General features: G+C 44.4%; 1 pseudogene; it reads right to left on the bottom strand.

Moving 5' to 3' along the window:
- Positions 1–19,556: 19,556 nt before the first annotated feature.
- Positions 19,557–20,040, bottom strand: LOC138841607 (cytosolic iron-sulfur assembly component 2B pseudogene; annotated as a pseudogene).

Here is a 20,040-nt window from a genome sequence, read left to right on the forward strand (position 1 = left end):
GCCTAAGCCACCAGCTCCTGGCATACTTACAGCTTCTGGCTAAGCAGATCTCTCTGTTGCCAGCCTGGAAATCATACCATTACAATCATCCTCACTTGGAAGATAAAGAAATGGGGGCTAGGGGCTGGGAAGGTGGCTCAGTGGTAGAGTGCTTGCCTTGCATGCATGAGGCCCTGGGTTCCATTCCTCAGCACATACCCAGAAAAAGCTGGAAGTGGGTGCCATGACTCAAGTGGTAGAGTGTTAGCCTTGAGCTGAAGAGCTCAGAACAGTGCCCAGGCCCAGAGTTCAAGCTCCATGACCAGCAAAAAATAAAAAATAAAAAATAAAAAAAGAAATGGGGGCTAATGGTTTCTGGTGATGAGATGGGAAATTGTAGACTGAGTTTGTGAATCAGCAGTTTGTTAAACAATATTAAAACAAGCCACACATTGGTGGTTTTTCGCCTGAGCAAAAAAGCCTGTGCGACTCTTATCTCCAATTAACCTTACAAAAAAGCCAGAAATAGAAGTTTGTCTCAAGTAGTTGAACACCAGACTTGAGCAGAAAACTAAGCAACAGAGTAAGCCCTAGTACCAACACACACACACACACACACACACACACACACACACATACAATCAATTATCAATCAATACAATGTGTTTAAAACATGCTGGCCCATAAACCAGCACCTCTAGAATGGTAGATCTATTCTTTCACAATCCGTGGCTCAAGGCTTTGGCCTCATTAGCTTGAGGTTCCATGATGAATGGCATTACCATTGAAGGTATCTAAAAAGCCAAGGCAAGGACACATAGTAGAAAAGGTTTTTGTATCCCCACCAGAAAGGTTGAAGGCCTGCACTTGTTACCATTCTTCTGGTTGACTTTTCCAGTTACTAACAACAAGATGGAAAATTGGGGACAGAGTCCATGAATAAGCAGTCTGTTAAAATAAATAAATAAAAAGGGACCTGGATGATGGTGGCTTATGCTTGCAATCCTAGATACTCAGGAGACTGAGATCTAAGGATCATGATTTGCAACTAGTCTGGGCAAGAATGTTTGTGAGCTTCTACTACTACTACTACTACTACTACTACTACTACTACTACTACTACTACTACTACTTTTTTGCCAGGCTTGGGCCTTAAATTCTGAGCCTGGGCACTGTCCCTAAGATCCTTTTGCTCAAAGCTAGCACTCTATCACTTGAGCCATTGTGCCACTCTGGCTCTTTCTGTGATTAATTGGAGATAAGAGTCTCATGGACTTCCATACCCTGGCTGCCTTTAAACCATGATCCTCAGATCTTAGCTTTCTGAGTAGCTAGGGTTACAAGTATGAGCCACCAGCCCTGGATGTTTGTGAGACTCTTCTCTCCAATTAACCACCAAAAAAGCTGGAAGTGGAGCTGTGGTTCAAGTAATAGAGTGCTATACTTGAGCAAAAAAACCTCAGGAATAGTACCCAGACCCTGAGTTCAAGGCTGAGGAACAGAGAGAGAGAGAGAGAGAGAGAGAGAGAGAGAGACAGAGACAGAGACAGAGACAGAGACAGAGACAGAGACAGAGACAGAGACGAGACAGAGAGAAAGAGACACAGAGAGAGACAGAGAGACAGAGACAGACAGAGAAAGGCAGAGACAGAGAGAAAGAAAGACAGAGAGACAGAGAGGTAGCAAGGTGACTATGGAAGGAGAAACTCACCATTCATCAGATACATGTCAAATGCAAATGGTTCACAATGTAGTCTAGGAGCAGACAAGGCATCTATCAAAGTCTCAACTGATTATCTATTTGGGGAAGCCCAGTGGAAATCTGGTATATAAACAACTATATGAAGCACCCATAGCAAGATAAACAGTGCAGGTGAGAGTGCTTGTGAGTTGAGTGATGGTGAGTCACAGCTGTAATTCTAACTACTCAGGAGACTGACATCTGAGGATCATGGTTCAAAGTCAGCTTGGGCAAAGTCTGCGAAATTCTTATCTCCCAGTAACTAGCAATAAGTCATAAGTGAGAACTCAAGTGGTAGAATGCCAGCCTTGAGATACAAAAACTAAGCAACAGTGCGCAAATCCTGAGATCAAACCCATTCAAATCCCAGAATCCACACACAAAGAAGGTCTCTGTAAAGAAGTGGCATTGAAGCCAACACCTGTAGGATGAGAGGGAGCCAGCTTCAGGGGCAATATGGAAATGATCAGGCAGAGGCAATAGCTAGGGTGAAAGCCTTAGGGCTGGAATGAACTCAAGACAAGGTGGAAAGGGTGTGTGGCTGGTTCCAAATGAGAAAGAGAATAAGGCTATGGCATGAGCAAGGTGGGGGGCTATCCAAGCCCTGGCTATAATCTTAGCTACTCAGGAGGTTGATATCTAAGGTTCATGTTTCAAAGCCAGCCCAGGCAAGAAAGTCCATGAAACTCTCCAGTAAACAACTCAGAAATAGCTGGAAGTGGTGCTTTGGCTCAAGTGATGGAGTGCTAGCCTGGTCTCAAGGTCAGGTCCCAGGTCCTAAGGGCAAGCCCCAGTCCTCAGACTTTAGCTTCCTGAGTAGTTAGGATTACAGGTGTGAGCCATCAGGGCCAGGGAACACCTTATTATATATTCTCATTTAATGCCCATGACTGTCCCATAGGAGGGCTCAGACTTGAAAGCAGCAGTTCTGGTTCAGTTTTAGTTCATGGTCAACTCTGTTTTCCCCCTGGAAGTAGACTTTTCTCTGGGAGGAGGATAAAGCTCAAGAAGCCCCTCCCCCTGCTTGGTGCATCCTATATTGCAAAAGTGATAAAAGAGGTCCCAGATTAAAGGTGTTATTAGGGCAGATTCCCTATTGTGGGAAGACTTGGCTGGTGTGCATCTTTGATCAAAAAGTGACTCTGGCCAGGCACCAGTGGCTCACACCTGTAATCCTATTCAGGAGACTGAGGTCTGAGAATCACAGTTCAAAACCAGCCTGGGCAGGAAAGTCCATGAGATACTTATCTCCAATTAACCACCAGAAAAACCGAAGTGGTACTGTGGCTGAAGTGGTAGATTACTTCCTGAGAGCTGAGGAACAGTGCCCAGGACCAGAGTTCAAGCCCTAAGAGAGACAAAAAACAGTGAATCTGGGAAGATAAAAACAAAACAAAACAAACCTCAAATCCAGATTCCTTCAAAATCATCTAGGGAGCAAGAAGAGGAGATTGGAAAGGGAGAGATTCTAAATACTTTCCTTTCTGATTGCTATACTTTGCTCAAGCAGTAATTACTGGATACAGTAGTTACAATGTGCCTAGCCTGGGAAGGTCCTCAGTTTACCTTCCCATGGTGGAGAGGTTTTTGAGCTAAAATCTTAAGGTCTCAGCTTTACATGGGCTGCTTAGCTCAGGGATGTAAGTTGGTCATACCATATAGGCCTCACAGGCTGTAAGGATTCTCATGGATAGTTAATGTAAAGGAAAGCCACAGGTGGTCCCCAAAGGTCATCTGAGTTTCTTATGAAAGGATGACTCTGGCTACTCTGTTACATCAGTCTGCTCAATATAAGAGACATATAATTTTATTGACTGCGTTATTCACTATAGTGAAAATGTAGAAACAACTCAAATGTCCACTGATGGATAAACAAAATGTGGTAAATCCATCCAAGGGAATATGATTGAATCTTAGAAAGGAATGACATTCTGAGCCACGCAATAACATGAATGAATCTATAAAATATAGCAAGTAAATTAGATATAAAAAACTATATGTTTCCACATCCATGAGGTATCAAAAAATAGGCAAATTTGCTGGGTAACCGTGGCTCACATTAATAATACTAGCTACTCAGAAGGCTGAGAACTAAGGATGGAGGCTTGAAGTCAGATTAGTGCCTGAGACTCCAATTTGTAAGAAATAAAAGGTACGTGAGAACAGCCAATATGAGTTCAACGCTTTATTGGGGGGCAGACCTGCCGGGCTGCTCCAAGGAAAAATGGAGGCAGCAGCCATGGACAGGTATAGGCTGAATTTAAACAAAATTTTAGTGGTAGTCTCATGGGTCATATGGGCAATCACAGGTCACATTATATAAGACTATGGGAATTTGTGGGTAGGGTCAGTTCTGAGAAGAGGTGTTATGAGGGTGCTACATGGACTAGCTACTCAGCCTCCTGAGTAGCTAAGATTAGAGGCATGATCCACCACTGCCCAGTTTGATTAACTCTTGCATGTCATCCCCAGAAATGCAGACTCAGCCAAGGTGACCCAAGCCTTCAAAGTTTTGTTACAGGTGTTAAGACCAAGCTGTGATGTCAGAAAAACTGACCCCTTACTGTTTGGCCTGGAGCTAGAAGAAATGGGAGGCGAGAGTCATCAGGATGCCTGTCTAGGGCTGGGGTTGGTAAGTCACCAGAATCAGTAGTTGGGCTGGAGAGGCAGAGAATCAAGAGGGCACTGTGGAGTATGCCAGAGAGGAGGGTGTTGGAAGAAACAGTTAAGGAATGAGTACTGGAGCAAGAAGCCCAGATTCTCTGTGGTCCAGCCTTTCTTCAGAGCCCTTACCACAGTGATGCACACATTTCACTGTCTTGGGTAACTGCATATTTGTTTAATGTTTCAGTTCCCAACCCCCATTTCAACTCCCAGGGTTTTGAACTGCCTCCACATCTTCCTGGAGCCTGGCACAGGGTCTGGCACACATGGGTGCTGGCCGATGGCTTGCCAAATAGGGCTGAATGGAGACAAACCCTGAATCTGAGGTTTGGGGAAGGGCTTAGCCTGTGCTGAGTGTCCAGTGGATATGTGTGGGACTAGACCTGCGTGAGGAAGGAGCCTGTAGACAGGCTTGGGTTACCTCCCCAACACTAGGCATGGCAGACAGGTGTCACAGGCTGGTGGGCGCTGACTGCAGTCTGGATTACATATGGGAGTGAACACACCCAACATCTAGTATCTTCTGCACGAAGAAACCTAGGACCTGTGGGCAGAATTGCACAGGGATTACTGTGTGGGCCTCATTTCACCACACAGGACACTGAAAGAATCCATTCTGGCCATGCCAGGGAACCATGCAGGGGCAGGCACATACAGGACAAGGACTGTTGTAAAGAGATTGATTAGTGGGGCCATGTTGCCCACGGGCTAGGGAGCAATACGGTGTCTACTCCTATATAGGTGATAGTTCATAACTCTGGGGCTAGTGGTAGAGGAGGTTCTCTGCAGGCGCAGGTAGATCTGGGCAGAGTGGGAGTGGCCAGCTATTCTGGTGGGAACTCTAGGGCTGGAAGGAGCTCAGCTCTGGGTGGAGCTGGAGGGCTATGGGCTGCCCCAGGAAAGGCAGTGGGAGCGGCTGAGGATCTGAGGAGGGAAGAATGACAAAAGACACTGAGATCCCTGGGTCAAATGAGATCTGGTTGTCCTCAGGGCCCTGCCAAGATGAGTGGGGAGTCCCAGACTCCAGGGGCTGGGAATGGCAGGGATCTACCACTATCTGCAAAGCCCAAGGACTCCCTCCCAGCAGCAGCAGAAGGAGGCCAGGATCGGATTCTGAAGCGCACTCAACCACGCCCAAACAGAGGCCTCTCAACAGCGTGTAGCCGGCACCATTTCAGCGCCCAACAAGAACTCAAATCTGCTTTCTCACCGCCTGGTGGGCAGGGGATCAATGGAGGAGCGGGATACACTATTGCAGCGATGGAGGGGGTATCTCTGAGGTCGGACCCTCAGGTGGCATCCGGACAGACTGAAACATTCCAAAAAGAGGCGGAGGTCAACAAATATAGGCGTTTTCTAGCAATTGTAGAATACAGAATCGTGGATCTGATGGCTCCTCAGGGTCCAACATTGTTATTGGTAGCTGCAACTCCCACCCATGGCAGTGAGTCAATGGTATCTTCTGGCTTACATCCTGGGGAGAGGCAGAAATGCTAGGGAATTGGGGCCTGGATGGTGCTGCGGCTGCCTGAGTTTGGTGAGTTGCGGCTTCCGCGACCCGGGGTCTTGTGGTGGGTGTGGAGCAGGGCTTCAGGGCCAGCGGGGCCGCCGGGGTCGGCGGAGTCAGATGGGGCACGGCGATGGTGACTGGCTCTGAACTGGCAGAAGCAGTAGGGGCTTCTGCAGACGGGCGCCTTGGTACTGGCGGCCCTGGTCTTTCTACCCAACCTGGGGCTGTGGGCTCTAGACCACCAGCAACAGGCCGATGGCACCTCGTGGCCCGGGAGGTGGGATGGGGGGGCGGGGAGACAGGAGCTGTGCTGGTCCCCATAGCCGGTCAGGTGAGTGCTTTGGTGCTGTGCGGCCTTCTCCCCTACCCAACACCACTCTGCAGCTCCTTTTCCCTCCTCTTCTGGTCGATGTCCTCAGAGGCAGCACCAGAAAAGTCGGTGCTTCTTCCTGTTTTTTTGGTTTGTTTGTTTCCCGGATGGAGTAAATTGAGGCTCTGAGGACAGAGATTTGACCACTCAGTAGTCAGAATTAGAACCCAGGGTCCTTGGTGCCCCATTCTGGGACTCTTATTTCAAATTTCCATACTTTACAATCTGGCCTCCTTTCTGCTGCCCTGTCCTGTCCCCTGACCTCGTCCAGTGTTCTCTTTCTTTTTTATTTTCTTTTTTTGGGGGGGGGGTTCGGTCGTGGGGCCTGAACTCTGGGCCTGGGCGCTGTCCCTTAGCTCTTCAGCTCAAGGCTAGTGCTCTACCACTTGAGCCACAGCGCCACTTCCGGCTTTTTTCTTTTTGCTTATGTGGTGCTGGGGAATCGAACCCAGGGCCTCAGGCATGCAAGGTAAGCGCTCTACCACTGAGCCACCTTCCCAGCCCCCAGTGTTCTCTTTCTGGGGAGTACTCTTTCCACATATGCCTGTATCCCATATGCCTTCTGTAGGACTGGTTCCCTCATCATCTTTGCTCCCCTCCCTCATCCCCACCTGCTGATCCTGTTGTTTCTACTCAGGTCAGTCCCTTTCCCATTTTCCCATTTGCACAGAGACCCCTGGGCCTCCCTGCTTCTCTTTCCTTATCCAGCTTTCCCCATCCTCTTTCTTTCTCAGATCCTGTGGATTCCTTGGGGAGTGAATGCAAAGATCCTCTTAGAACTTCAAGTCCCTTGGATTGGGGTGAAAGGTGAGTTTCTGGTTCTTGAAGAACTTGCCGCCTTTGACTCACAAGAAGTATAGAGGTATCCTAGTAGAAGGATCCCCCAAAATATCCCAGAATGCAGTTCCCTGAGGGAACATACATTCCACTCTCCTCTGAACTGATTGGACTTGGTATTTTTTGCATTCAAAACTGTGATCATATTTGTTTCTGCCTCTTTGAAACTTACATGTGTACATGCACTTGGACTAAATTAGCTTTTTTTTTTCTTTGTGTGTGTGTGTGGGGGGGGGGTCTTGAACTCAGGGCCAGGGCGCTGTCTTTTAGTTTTTTAATGGCCAGTGCTCTACTACCTGATCCACAGCTCCACTTCTGGCTTTTTGGAGGTTCATTCGAGATAGGAGTCTCTTACAGACTTTCCTGCCTGAGCTGGCTTAGAATCAGGATTCTCAGACCTCAGCCTTCTAAGTAGCTAAGATTACATATGTGAACCACTGGCACCTGGCTTTGATCAGCATTTTTCTGCTCAGTCACATGCTTCAACTCTCTCATCTCAGCAAGTCTATGCAGGCTTGAATTGCTTCATATAGTAGGACATTTCAGATTTACTTAGGGGATTTTTCCTGGTCCCATGGGAAGTGGGTAATTCATGTAGCAGGGTCAGACTTGACTGATGGTTGGCTGAAACATGGTAGACTTATACCTTTCTGTTCTTTTCATGGTTAGGCACAATCATATGATTACAACATGTCAGTGTGTAGTCTGAGTTCATTTCCCTTTGCCTGTGATCTTAGGGAAGTGTGTCAGAGCAGAGACTCTGCTCAGTGAGTTCTGTCCCTCATAAGAAGAACAGAAGCTCCTACTGACTCACCCTGAACTCATATTGTGAGTAGAAAAAATGCCAGGCTGTTTGTCAATGCAGCATTACTTGGCTGGTCTTGACTCCTCTTGGTGCTTTGAAGGCAGAGTCTCCCACTGATTGTACTTTAGGGGTCTCAGAGGAGGTCACATGAAATAGGTACTGAAGAATCTCACCAGCTCTCCTTCATTAAAACCTTATTGCAGCCATAAGCCAGTGGCTCACATGTGTAATCCTAGCCACTCAGGAGGCTAGCAATCTGATGGTTGTGGTTCAGTGCCAGCTCAGGGTCGGAAAGCCTGTGACACTTTTATCTCCAATTAAACACCAGAAAAGCTGGAAGTGCACCAGTGGCCCAAGTGGTAGAATGCCAACCTTGAGCAAAAAAGCTCAGGGACAGCCCTAGGACTGGCACACACACACACACACTTTATTGTTAGCTCATCTAATGCTCCCAACAACCATATAAGTCAGATATCCTCATTTCCATATTACAGAGGAGAAAAATTTCTGGTGAGTCAATGGCATCGGACAACTAATCTCTGCCCCTGTCCCAGTACCTTTCCTACGAGCAACACATGTGACCCAAGAGAAAAACAGGCTAGAGAAATTCTGTGTCCTGTGTGTGTGTGTGTGCTTTATGTGCGTGTGCATGCATGTGCACACATGCACCACTATTAGGCCTTGAACTTTGACTCTGGATGCTGTCCCTGAGCTTTTATTCTCAAGCTTGGCACACTGCCACTGTAGCCACAGCCTCACTTCTTGCTCTTTAATTCTTCATTGGATATAAGAGTCTTACAGACCTTTCTGCCCAAGCTGGCTTTGTACCAAGGTTCTCAGAACTCAGCCTCCTAAGTAGCTAGGATTATAGATGTGAACCATTGGCATCAGGCATAGATTCTTTTTTTTTTTAATTGTGAAAATACTGTACAGAGGGGTTACAATTACATGGGCAAGATATTGAGTACATTTCTTATCAAGCATTGTAGCCTCCTCCTTTGTTTCCCCTTCTCATCCCTTCCCATCCTCCCCCCCCCCGCCCCCTCACCCAATCCTCCTCCCTCCCCCCACTCAATCCTCCTCCCCCCTCTCCCCCCAAAGTGGTAAAGTTCGTTTTCGACATAACGGCTTGTACATCTCATTGTTGAGTCTTCTAGATAAATCTGCTTAAGTGAGCTTAGTTCCCCCAGTGTGAATGGTTTTAATAATGTTTGATCCTAGGCCAGTTGAGACATGTATGTCCTTTTCACAGTGCCTGGCTGGTGTTTCAGTATAGCACTAACTACTCTGCCTGCAATTATAGTTCTTGAAAAGGACAACTAAGCCAGGTGCTGGTGGTTCACACTTGTAATCCTAGCTAGTCAGGAGGCTGAGATCTGAGAGTTGCGGTTCAAAGCTAGCCTAGGCAAGAAACACTGTGAGGCTCCAATCTTCAATTAACTACCAAAAATCTGGAAGTGGAGCTGTGGCTCAAGTGGTAGGATTTCAGCCTTGAACAAAACAGCTCAGGAACAGTGCCCAGACCCTGAGTTCAAGAAAACAGAAAGAGTTGGGGGGGGGGGGGATGGAGGGAGGGAGGGGACAAAGATCTGGGCATCAGTGACTCATACCTGTAACCCTAGCCAGAAAACCAGAATTGGAACTGTGTCTCAGTGACAGAAAACTACTCTTGAGAGAAAAAGTTCAATGACAGCACCTAGGCCCTGAGTTTAAGCCCAAAGACTGACAATAAAAGAGAGGAAGGAAGGGGGAAAGGGAAGAAGAGACGGAGGGAGGGATAGGAAGGAAAGAACTATTTCCAAGAGCTGAGTGAAATAGAAGCTGCTAGGTATCTGAGAACCTACAGAGAGCCAGGAGCCAAACTTGAGTTTTTTAACCATTTGTCTGGCTGGTGCTGAATGCCAGATTCTCCCTATAGAGCCCCTGCTGAACTTTAGTTCAGGCCTACTGAATCCTCCTTGGGCTGGGCCCTGGGAAGGAAGTGCTAGCCTTTGCTTCTCTTGTGAAGACTAAGAAACTAAGGACATCAAGGACCTCTGCTGACGGACTCCCTGGAGTCCGAGCCTTTCTGTGACATTCCTAAAATCTTCCAATCTGACCTTTCTCCTATCCCATGTTCTTGTGGTAGCCAGGAAAAATGTAAAAACAAACAAACAAAAATACCTACAACATCAGCACCCCAGGAAAAGGAAGGGCTGGTCTCTCCAGCCCAGTTGGCAGCCCTGGGCCAGCCAGAAAAGACTGTCAGCACCACGATTAATAGACTAAACAGCTTGTGGAGCAGCCTCCTCCTTCTTTCTCTTTCTCCCTCTCCTTCTCTCTCTCTCTTCTTATTGTCTAGGGGAACCTTCAAAGACCATAGTCTAGATTGAGCTGCTATCTCCCCATTGTCCCCAGCAGCATTTAGCCACTTTCCTCAAACATACAGCCAGAGCACTAGTGGTTAAAGTTAATTCTGGCAGCAAGTCAGCCTATAAGGATGGGACATCTATCATGGCCAGGGGCCTCTGGTGACCTCAAAGGGGGCCAGTGAGGTGGGACAGGGAAGAGGTGGCAGTGGGACTTCTCTCATCTACCTTGCACCTTAGAAGGCTTCTCAGATCAAGGCCAGCCCAAGTAATGACAAATAAATACTGATAACTAATAACTGCCGTATTTGAGAGAGGGATATTTCATTTGTTTTATCTTTATCCTATCTAATATCCATAGCCACCCCCACAAAGTATTTATTATTATTATTCTGCTTTTTTAAAATCCTCATTTCACTTATCAAGAAATAGGAGTCAGGAAGTGGCGCTGTAGCTCAAGTGGTAGAGTGCTAGCGTTGAGCTGAAGAGCTGAGGGACAGTGCCCAGGCCCAGAGTTCAAGCCCCACCACCGACAAAAAAAAAAAAAAAGAAATAGGAGTCAGAGAGAGTAAGCCACTTGATTAGAGCCACACAGCTAAAAATGAAATTAATATGACCAATAAGAATACTATCTGAGCCAGGTGCTGGTAGTTGATGCTTGTAATCTTAGCAACTCTGGAGGCTTATACCTGAGGATCTTGGTTGAAGCCAGTGTGAGACTTATCTCCAATTAACCACTAAAATGCCTCAAACGGATCAGGAGCCCAAGTGGTAGAGTGTTAGTCCTGAATAAAACAGCTGAGGGACAGCACCCAGATCCTGTGTTCAAGCTCTAGTACTGGCACCAAAAAAAAAAAAAAAGAAAAAGTTTTCTGACCATCCCCCAAGACAAATTCATAGTTTCTTGCCCCTTTGTCAGAACCTCCTTTGCTAGCAGCCAGGGAATAAGCCTGGCATCCTGTGTGACACCCCAGGCCTGACCCAGATCCTTGGTGTATATTGACTTCCTACTAGGTGGCTTGAGCTCCTGGAGGGGCTGAGTATAAGGTCCACATGAAGGAAGAACAGCCAATGTCTTTGATTTCTCTGGAAACAGAACCAAGATGTCATATATGTGTCATATGACAGTGACTCATGCCTATAGTTTGAGCTATTCAGGAGGCTGAGATTTGAGGATCATGGTTCAAAGCCAGAAAGTCTTATCTCCCACACACCAGGCAAAACCTGGAAATGAAGGTGTATTTCAAGAAGTACAGTACTAGTTTGAGGCAGAAAAAGCTAAAGGGAAATTTACACATGCATGTGTGTCATACATGTGTATATACATGCATGTGCATATATGTAGATTGGGGGATATCAGGCCTGATAGCTCAACAAGAACTCATGTTGCATCATTAATCTGTAGATTGGAAACGCAGGTAGGATTTCTACTTTGCAGCTAAGTGACAGAATTTGGGTAACTTCAACTTCCTTCTGAAGTTTATCGAGTCATTGAGTAAAGGCCATTCCTTTTAGGAAAGGTAATCACTCTTCTTTACCCAAAGTTTAAAATTATTTGGACTTACCCATTTAAACTTTACCCATGTGATTAAAATGGTAATCACATCCAAAAGTATTTTCGTAGCAACATATACTGATGTTTGCCTCAAAAATGAGGTACTACAGTCTAGCAGAACTAATATGTTAAAATTCATCATCACTAGCCAGGTGTTGGTGGCACATGCCTGTAATTCTAGCTACTCAGGAAGCTTAGATATGAGGGCTCTGATTATCCCCATTTTACAGATATAGAAATAGAGACAAGCAAATTCAAATGACTTGTCTTTGATGTCACAAATTAGTATATGCCAGAGCTGGGTCTTTTATCCTGGTCTTTCCAATTTATCCTTTCCAATTTTATCCTGGCCTTTCCAATTTGCTCATCCTCAAATAATACTCCATTTGTGTGTGTAGCCTTTGTCATCCCCTACCCTCACCCTCCTTGCTTTTTTTTTTTTTTGCCAGTCTTTGGGCTTGAACTCAGTGCCTGAGCTCTGTCCCTGAGCCTCTCTTTGCTCAAGGCTAGCACTCTCCCACTTGAGCCACAGTGCCACTTCTGTTTATGTGGTTCTGAGGAATCGAACCCAGTGCTTTATGCATGCTAGGCAAGAATTCTACCACTAAGTCATATTCCCAGCCCCATACCCTCACATTCCTCTAGCATGGAATCAACAACACCCACAGGTATGATTAAGTACACGGCTCTATTTGGTGAGGAAACTGTCTGTGTTTGAGTCTCATCTTCACTACTGAAGTTGGAATGAAATGTTTGTGGGGCCAAGATTCAAGTTTTGTGATCTTGGCCCTGGGTGATCATTTTTTCTGTGTTCCAGTGGCCAAGGTAATCATTACCTATCTCTTGGGTCTGTTAGCAAGTTCACATAGCAAAAGGTGGGTTGGTTCCTGGGATATATAATCAGCAACCATTAAAGTCAGCTGTTTCATTGAGTAAAGATGGCAACCTACGGCTGGGTGTCTCATTCAGTGGTAAAGCCTATATTTATTTAGCATGGTGAGGAGGAAGAGGGAGGGGAAGAAAGAGGAGGAAGAACCAAGAGGAAGAAGGAGAAGAGGTGGAAGGTGGCTAGCCTCAAACCTATAATCCTAGCTACTCAAGTGGCTAAGATCTGAGGATGTGTTTCAAATCAGCCAGGAAGGGAAGTCTGTGAAACTCTTACCTCTAATAAACTATTCAGGAAAAGCTGGAAATGGCACTGTGCCTCAAGTGGTAGAGCACTAACCTTGATTGAGCCCAAAGAGGTTCAGGGCCAGTGCTCAGGAACTGAGTGCAAATCCCATAACTGGCAAAAATAAATAAATAAATAAAACTGGAGGTAGAAGGAAAAGAGGCAGATTAGGTTGTGTTAGTCATATGTTTTGATGTTGTTGCCATAACAAAATACTTGACCCAAATAAGAGAGAAAGGATTTATTTTGCTCAGTGTCAAGAGATTTCAGGCAATCAGGACAAAGCAGAACAACTCATGGAAGCCAGGGAGCACTGGGAGGGATAAGAGGGAAAGAGAATGCCTGGACTGCAGGCTCCTTTGAATTCCATATGGAACACCAGCCTAAAGGATGGTGCCACCCACAAGCAGGAGGGATTTCTGCTTCAGTTAATCTGCTAGGGAAGGTCCCCCCTCCCCAGATTGGTGCTTGACTAATCAGCTGGGTGCATCTAAATCCAATTAAATTGATTCCAATTAAGTTCAACCTCAAGGTTAACCACCGCAGATATCAACTTCATTTGTTTGTATATTTACCTTCCTTGTTCTTTCAAAACTCACCTATCATATGTCATTCTGGAGGGTTTTTTTTCACTATTAGACTACTTTGTGTGTGTATGAGTGTATGCATGCATGCATGCATGCATGGACATGTGTTGATTCTGTGGCTTGAACTCAGGCTCCAAGACCTCTCCCTCAGCTTTTGTGTTTAGATAAGGTTGATGCCCTACCATTAGAGCTAGGCTTCCACTTCCGGCTTTTTGGTGGTTCATATGAGATAAGAGTCTCACCAGCCAGGCTATAATGGCTCACACTTGTAGCTGCTCATTAGGCTGAGATCTGAGGATTGAGGCTCAAAGCCAACCAGAGTAAGCCTCTTATCTCCAATTAACCACCAGCTGTTATTGAAAGTGGTAGAGCACTAGCCTTGAGGAAAAGTTGTTCAAGGCAACACCCAGACCCTGATTTCAAACCCCATGATTGACAAAAAACTAAAAACTCACTAGCTTTCCTACCTGAGCTGGCTTTGAACTCTGATCCATAGATCTTAGTCTCCTGTAGCTAGGATTATAGGTGTGAGTGAGCCACTGGCACCCAGCTTTCAGACTTTGAGATAATGGATGTTCCTAAAATCGCCAGAACTTTTTGCCTTTAATGGAGCCTGCAAGATGCAGAACAGGGTCAAAGCTGGGTGTGGAGTGGCTCTGCCCAGTGAAGAGGGTAGACGGGAAAAAATAAAAGGTCAAAGACAGTTCAAAGAAAGGAACAAAAGAAACTGAATATATTAGTTATATACTTAGGGTTTCATTATGACATTTTCATATATGTTTATAATGTATTCTATTCCTTATTCTCTTCATCATGATGTAAAATAATTTGGACGTTTCATTGTTTTATTCTTATACATGCAAATAATATGTTTATTCTCTTTCTGTCAAAGTATATAGAATCATTTACAAAAACAGTGCAATGAAGTAGGTTAAAATTATTTTAGGAAGGAGAGTGAATGAGGGAGAATGATTGAGTGGGGCTGATGAAGTAAATTATATTATTGTATTGAAATATTACCATGAAGCCAGGCGCCAGTGGCTCACGCCTGTAATCCTAGCTACTCAGGAGGCTAAGACCTGAGGATCATGGTTCAAAGCCAGCATGGGCAGAAAAGCAAGAGCAGGAAAGTCCAAAGAGACTCTTATCTCCAATTAACCACCAGAAAACAGGAAGTGGTGCTGTGGCTCTAGTGGTAGAGTGCTCACCTTGAGCTGAAGAGCTCAGGGACAGCGCCCAGGCCCAGAGTTAAGCCACACAACTTACCACCCCCCAAAAAAAAATGTTATCATGAAACTACCTGCATAACTGATAGATGTTAGTAAAAATATTTGTTTTTTAAAAAGAACAGTTGATAGCCATACATAATGATACATAATGGTGAAACTACAAGTAGTTATATCCTAAAATAAATATATATATACTCTCATCAATTTTAAGTTGCACTGTACTAGAGTTCCTTGTAAGGTCAATTTGACAATAGAAATGTAAGTATCTATGTAGAAAGGAAGGGGTGTAATTATTTTTTGTGCAGATAAAATTATCTTTTTATTTGTGCAATCCTGGGCCTAAAACTCTGGGATAGTGTGTTATCCCCCGAGATTTTTACTCAAGGCTAGAGTTTTCCCACTTGGTTTTTTGATGGTTAATTGGAGGTAAGTCTCATATACTTCTTTGTCCAGACTGGCTTTCACTGTAGTACTCAGAAGTCAATGTTCTGAGAAACTCAGATTATAGGCAACAGCCACTGGTGCCCAAAGCTAACATTTTCTTTTATTTAGAAAATCACAAAACTCATTAAAAGTAATTATGGTCAATAACTGAATTCACTGAACTAACAGGGTATAATGTATGTATAAAAATAATGAACTTGCTGGGAAAGTGGCTCATTGGTAGAGCGCTTGCCTTGCATGCATGAGGCCCTGGGTTTGATTCCTCAGCACAACATAAGTAGGGGAAAAAAAAGCTGGAAGTGGTGCTGTGGCTCAAGTTGTAGAGTGCTAGCCTTGAGCTGAAGAGCTGAGGGACAGTGCCCAGGCCCACAGTTCAGGCCCCATGACCGGACCTCCCTCCAAAAATAATAATGAACTTTCCTTTGTGAGCAATGAACAATTTTAAAATAATGTAGGGAGTCAGTTCTGTTTATACTAGTATAAAAAATAAAACATTTTATGTAATCTCGAAAAATGAAAACTGCACTGTATAGCTAGTCTTCAAAGCACCCTGTTTTTACCTGATCCTTGCCTCCTTGCCTCTCAGTAATTTACTTTTATAGAAGGAAATTATTCTTTCCTTTATATTAGTATAGATACTCTCAATTTGAAGCTTATACTTATAAATATGCCCTATGATCTCCATTTTTATGAGGAATAGATCAGGTCCACAAAAGAGACATGAAGATCCCATACACTGGAGGACTGAATATCAGGCATGAACGTTTCCTATCCAGTCTTTCCAAATCATACTTTATCATCCAAAATCACAAGAAACCTTTAAGAGAGAAGCATGGAAACTCAGATATGAGGGAGGGAGACAGTAGATTTATTGCTGATTGATAAGGTCTGGGAAGACTAGTTAGAGGTCCCTTAGATATATAGCCTAGAGTTACTGAGTGGAACTTTTAGGACAAGAGGTAGGAATTCAAAACAAAGTAGGGTGTGCAAAGCAAGACAAAAACAGACTGGATTGAGGCAAGTGATAAAACGTCACCACAACTCAGACCTACCCTAAACTTCATTCCTCTACTCAAACCCATATTCACCCTGATTACAGCAATCCAGCATTTCTTGAAGGGCAATAGAGGTAATATACCATGCTCTGAGAAACTCCTTTAGGAGTTTCACTAGTTAGCTGAAGAAATTAATGAAGAAAAGGCAAGTAGAACACAGCAAATTCAAACAGACAGTGCCAAAGGTCTGAGTTCAAGCAACAGGACCAATAGCAACAAACACATTAAAGGAAAGTCAAAATTCAGAAACAACCAACCAAAAATGCCTTATTGTTTTGTTGATGGAATTTGGTAGTTTCTGGGAAATTAATTAATAGATTAATTTTGAGAAATCTAATGACACAAGCATTGTGTTTTATATCTACCTAACAGTCATACCGTTTCATTCCAGTGTATACATTTGAGCAGTGGAAAATGATCCAAGAATCAATTTAGTGGCTGTGACTCTCTTTACAGTGAGAGGGTAGTTATTCCAAAATTTAAGGCAAAACAGAGACATAGTTTACATTCAGCAGAACATATGTGTTAAACAAAAATAAAAAATGAAAACAACAATCTCATAACCTCAATTACATTATTAGAACAAAGAACTAAAATGCCAACTCATTTAATACTCCCCAAACATTTCCTTTCTCTGTTTGGTCTTGGAATTTTTCAGGAAGCAAACTGATTTTTCAAGAAGAAACTCAACTTACAGTTGGGAGAGGAAGGTCCCCATGCATCTAAGCAAGCCTAGGGTCAAGCATTGGTCCAAGCTCTGCAAGGAGCCTACTTCCTCAAGGATGGCTCATCACTTTGTGGGAATTATAATCTCAATTGCACCTAGATACTTTGAGAGAGAGAGAGAGAGAGAGTGTGTGTGTGTGTGTGTGTAGATCCTTCTGCATGTGCGCCTCCCCACCCATGATTGGTGTTTTCCATTTATAAATTGTGGTTCCTGGCCCTTTGCATTGCTGTTGGAAGTGCTCTGAAGTGCAGTTTTGCATTCAGTAGGTGAAAGCCCCAAGGCAGGCACTCAGCCTCTCTTCAGTGGACTTTGGGAGTTGTAACTGTAAGGGATCTCAAGCTACAGATCCAATGTCAGGCACTAACTGCAAGTTGGGCACAGGACCCGGTGGTTCTACCTTGCAGGTGTTCCTCCAGTCTGGGGTTGATGATTTGTTTGGGAGTCATGAACTTGTGCTGCCATTAGCCTGTGTGCTTCTAGACACCAGAATCTGGCTTCTGAAGCTCCAAGAGCAATTTGGGTGTTTCTCCAGACTAGGAGACCCTGGAACTTTATGTTTATTATTTATTATGACCTAGAGATTTTGTTGTTAACCCATGTGACTTTAATTCACTTTGCCCTGCTGTAACATGAGCATGGTAACAATTGCAGTAAAATTGTAAAGTGTGTGCCTTGAATCTTCTTATATTGCAGTTCTATTTTGGGGTTCTGTGTTGTTTATCTGAGAGGCATTTTTACTCTGCTTCTGTTTGTTAGCCTTCTTAGCACTTCTGGCTTGTTTACTCATGTTTGTACGTAACCTTGTTTTTAGAGAAAGGTCTACATGGGATATTGGAGTAGTGTGTGCTGGTCCTGTAGTTTCAGGAATGAAGCCTAGCAAGGGGTACCCTACAAATAGAAATCTCCCTCCTAAAGAACAGAGGCAGAAAAGCACAGGAAGGTGAAGATGTTTTTAGCTTTCCTTCCCCTAAGCAATAATTGTTCTACTTCTTGAAGCAATCACTTGATGCTTTTGAAAGGAGCAATCACTTGCCGCTTTTGAAAGGTTTAGACCAACTTTCAGGAGGGAAGGTGAGCTGAGCTGAGGAATAAGCCAGAGCATAGTTATCAGAGGGTACAGGAGGGTATGGTTTAGGGTAGAAGGAAAACTATCACAACTGAAAGTATCGGTCTAGGTACCAATCCCTAATCCAATTCTCAATGATTTATTCAGCTTCTTTCCACAATTATTTATAGTATGTGATCTGTCATACTTATCTTCAGTGCCCCATCTGTGGATTTGCTGATGCTAGCTCTAACATGTTGGTACTTCCTGGCAGTTCAGAGAGTTGAAGAGACCTTTGGCCTTCTAAGAAAATTGTAGAAGAAACCTTGAGAAAATATATATTGCTCAAGGTTGTATGCTTTGTAGATGTTGTATATCCTGAAGATTTAGCTAGTATTACCCATTTGCCACAATCTTCTTTAAAAAGTAATAATTGACTTAGGAAATTCCTTTTGGAAATTGAAGTTAATAAGGCATAAACATTCCTTAAAATACCTTATAGGAACATGTTGGTCCTATTTTTGTGCACTTCTTATGGCATTTGCAACTTTAAAATGTTACTAACATGGATATTCTCTACTTTCTGTTTTTTTTGTTTTTTGGGTTTTTTTTGTTGGGGGGGGTTGGTCGTGGGGCCTGAACTCTGGGCCTGGGTGCTGTCCCTCAGCTCTTCAGCTCAAGGCTAGCATTCTACCACTTGAGCCACAGCGCCACTTCCAGCTTTTTTCTTTTTGCTTATGTGGTGCTGAGGAATCTAGCCCAGGGCCTCATGCATGCAAGGCAAGCGCTCTACACTGAGCCATCTTCCCAGCTCCTCTACTTTTTGTTGTTGATAAATTACAATTTCTCCAAAAGAATAATGAGCATATTTTACACCACTTAAAATGAGAGAGTGCCTAAAAATATATTCCAAGACAATTGATAAACTATAATTAAAATACAATGCCCTCTTTTTGTGTGCTAGTCCCAGTTCTTGAGATCAAGGTCTAAACACTATGAACTTCTTTTGCTCAAGGGTAATGTTTACCACTTAAGCCACATCTCTACTCCCAGCTATAATTGGTAGTAATATGTCTAATAAAATAATCTGAAATAGAAATTTTTTAATGAATATAAATTAAAGGTTTATTACAAAATGCAAAATGTTAATTTCTCATTGTCAGTGATTCAAGAAAACAAAGTCATGGGGGCTGGGAAGGTGGCTCAGTGGTAGAGCGCTTGCCTTGCATGCCAGAGGCCCTGGGTTCGATTCCTCAGCACCACATATGTAAAAAGAAAAAAGCCGGAAGTGGCGCTGTGGCTCAAGTGGTAGAGTGTTTGCCTTGAGCTGAAGAGCTGAGGGACAGCACCCAGGCCCAGAGTTCAGGCCCCACGACCGGACCCAAAAAAAAAAAACAAAAAAAAACAAAAAAAAAAACAAAGTCATGACCCCTGGATGCAGCTGGGGCCAGTAGAGACCAGTGTGCAGGCTGGGAGTCAGAAGCCAAGCTTAAGAACGATCTGACAGACACTGATTCACAACCTCTAGTAGGTGGGTGTTCTCCAGGGTAGCTGCTACTCGCTCCTTATCTGCAAGCTGTTTGTTCACTGCATGCTCCAAGGCCTGGGTTCCTGGGGTAATGTGCACATCCATCTTGAAACGCTGGGGAAGGGATCGCAGAAGCTTGACTTTGATAGACAAACCAATAAGGGTGGCCATGCTGCAGTGCAGAATGGTGGGCGTGAAGGCCACAGGCCACTGTGCTCTCAGGGTCTCTGACCTGAACCCAAACTTGCTCTACTACGTTCAACTCCTCTAGGGTCAGGGGATGCCCTGGGTCATTGATGGAGCGAATAAGATCGAAGATCTCTGGTGCGTCAATTCTGTCGGGAACCTCCTCGTCCTTCTCCCCTGCAGTCACGGGCCGCTCCCCAGAGCGCTCATAGATGAGGGGGTTTGCATTCTCCAGCAGGCCACGGCCACCGCCTACCAT

The sequence above is a fragment of the Dipodomys merriami genome, unplaced genomic scaffold (assembly GCF_024711535.1).
Source record: "Dipodomys merriami isolate MVZ:Mamm:240054 unplaced genomic scaffold, mDipMer1.0.p SCAF_323, whole genome shotgun sequence".
In the NCBI taxonomy this organism is placed as follows: Eukaryota; Metazoa; Chordata; class Mammalia; order Rodentia; family Heteromyidae; genus Dipodomys; species Dipodomys merriami.